Here is a 3,122-nt window from a genome sequence, read left to right on the forward strand (position 1 = left end):
TTGACATCTAGGCCTCTCGAGACCCAGGGATAACTCAGTTCCTTGGGGTGCAGTCCTAGCTTCTGGAGGGATAACTTTCTTGCTCATACTAAAAGCACAACTTGAGTAAGAAGGCCCAGGTGTCTTGATTAGCTCCTCCTGGGAAGACCACAGGATCCCAGGCACACAGCTCTGCTGGGAAAGTCCCGCCTCATGGGGCAGAAGCAGCCATGCTCCTGGACCCAGTCCCAGGCTTCTCCTTGCAGCTGGGGAAGTCCATCAAGTAAATGTCCAGCACTCCAGACTTGCTAATGTTGGTGATGATGGAGAAGGAGATGCAAGGCACTAAGTCATGAGATAGTCCACCATGAGCCTTCCCACACAGTCACAGGCCAGTCACAGGCCCTGCCAAGGACAAGGTAGATTCCACTGCTATTGCTGCTGCCACTTCCACTACAACTATCCTGAGATAAAGGTGAGCTGCCCCCACAAGCCCTATGACCTTGCATGGCTATTCAGAAAGATCTAGATACTTTAGGGAAAAACCGTGGGTATAAAAGAAATAGGAAATACTTGGAGGATAAGATGGAGGATTTGGAGCATAAAGCAGAAACCATGGCAAATGGCAAGTCACCCAATCTGTCTTTTTTTTTTTTTAATCTCACCTGCTGGAAAGACCACAGACTCCTTGCTTCTGCTCACTTGAAGTTTGCAAGTCTCAGCTTCTCCTAGCACCACTGAACTGGCTTACCTGGCAGGCTGCTCTCCTATCCTGCCTGTCCCTCTGCTAGTAGTGATACTTGAAGGAGAAGGTTATGGAGCTAGAAGCAGAGGGACAGGTGGGAGAGAAGAGCCAGCAACTAGGTGGGCCAAGTCAGTGGTGCTAGGATGAGCTGTTATTGGAAAGTGCAGGTGAACAGAGGCAGAGAGTCTGTGATCTTTCCAACAGGTGAGGAAAAAAAGTGACAGATTGGGTGGCACTGCCATTTGCCATGGTTTATGTTTTATCCTCCAAAGCATCCATCTTATCCTCCAAGATTCTGCTGTTTCTTTTACAGTCACTGTTCTTCCCCAGGAAACCCAGATCATTCTGAATAGTCACACAGGGACATTGGATTGTGGGGACAGCTCACCTCTATCTCTCCAGAGTTGCAGTGGAGGTGGTCCAGCAGTAGCAGTGGAATCTACCCTGCCCTTGGCAGGGCCTGTGACCGGCAGCTTTGAGTGAGGAAGAGTTTATGGTGGCATATCCGATGGCTTGATGCCCTGCATTTTCTTCTCCCGAATCAGCAACATCAGCCAGCCTGGAGAGCTGAACACTACAGCATTTCCTTAGTGAACTTCTGCTGCAAGGAGAAGCCTGGGGTGTGTCCAGCAGTATGGTTTCATCTGAGCCAAGAAGTGGGACTTCCCCAGTAGAGCTGTGTGTCTGGGATCCTATCTTCTTCCAAGAAGGAGCTCAGTGGGGTCACCCAGGCCACCTCTCCAAGGTCTTTATTTGAGTATGAGCAAGAAAGTTTTCCCTCCAGAAGTCCAGGACTATACTGTTGAGAGCCAACATCTATAACTACATGGCTGAGGCCTGTAAGGGCCCATCTGGAAGATCGCCTCTGACATAGGATATCAGTTATACCTATAATATTGGTGTGTGATTAGTGACCAGTGTGCATACATGGCAGTAAAATTTATAAGTAAATCTCAATACACCTGATGGAAAGTGCATAGCAGAATTATTTCTCTCTGTCTTTCTAAGTTTTACTTCTTTCTAGATATTTTTTAACTTCTATTTCCTGGTAGACTGGGTAGTCATCTTCCGGAAAGCTGTTTCCCCTAGGGCTAAGATTAGAAACTAAATTACCATGATAGTTTTGTCACCCTGCCCCTAGCCAGGCAGAACGTTTTCTTTTGTTTTGCTAATTACCGAAACTCTGTCTGCTTCAGCCCATGGCCGCCATCTTGGCAACCCTGCATTTCCTTGTTCAAGAGTGTGACAGCTACTATTTGATTTTTAGAGTAGACTTGTTAGGATAAAATATATACATATACACTCATAGCTGCGTAAATCTATGCTTGCTGTTTTGTTTCCTTTTGCTACATTATTCAAGTGTAATAGTTACTATATGATTTATGAAAGAATTAATGATGAGGTATTAGCTTAATAGGATATAGCATAGTATTAAAGTCCAATAACTAGATCATATAAAAATTAAAGTTTAGACATATGAAACATATGAATTATAGTAAAGTTTGGTAGTTTAAGAATAAGTTTTAACTGAGTTATAAGGCATTACGTTAAATCGTAATAGGATAATAGTATAACTGACAGTTAAGTCATTTAACTAAACTTATAGATTATAGTATAGTGTTAAGTTGATAATATTAATTGTTAAAAATATTGGGAATCAGTTAACTTGGATTGAACCTAGAGTTAACTTAGAAAAGTTTTTTGTATTAATCAGGGTATAGAACAAAGAGCATAATATGAATGATTCATTGAACATTATGGAAAACACTTTGAACGATTTGTATTGAAATTGTGCACCTGTGACCTTAATGTAAGCACAGTAGGCATCATGGAATTTGAATTGTTTGCTTGGAAATTGCTGATCTCGTGGTGGTCTTGTGATGTATAGTTTGTAAAGCACGGAACTTGTACGCCCCCAGTAAGTGATTATCACACTGCTGGAGGGTATAGAAAATGGTATATAAGTTGGAAGGAGTCCGAATAAAATTTGGCTCCAGTCCTGATCAGACTGCTCCCAGAAAAACTGCCTCCGAGTAGTTTCTTCTCACTGTCCAGATTCTCTGGTGCGGGTCCTAACCCACCTTTGGTCAGTGCTGGCCACCAACAGTCTCAGGTATTACTGGCAAAAGAAAACAATGGATCAGAGAAAAGAAAAAAAAAACTAAATAAATCGAAATATAGAATAAAAGCATCATTTCAAGGGTACTGTTGAGAGAACAACAATAGATTTAGGTTAAGAGCATGCTATTGAGAGACCCAGGAAACCAAGACACTTATTTGCTGTAAAAGTAGCGTTTAGTTCACTGTATTTCATATATCCCCACCTCATGTTTACTATATATTTTGTGTATTCCAACCTCATGTATTTTATGAAATTTTAGTACTTTAAATCCTACCT

The sequence above is a fragment of the Carlito syrichta genome, unplaced genomic scaffold (assembly GCF_000164805.1).
Source record: "Carlito syrichta isolate Samal-C Ts95f unplaced genomic scaffold, Tarsius_syrichta-2.0.1 Scaffold228920, whole genome shotgun sequence".
NCBI classification, from domain to species: domain Eukaryota; kingdom Metazoa; phylum Chordata; class Mammalia; order Primates; family Tarsiidae; genus Carlito; species Carlito syrichta.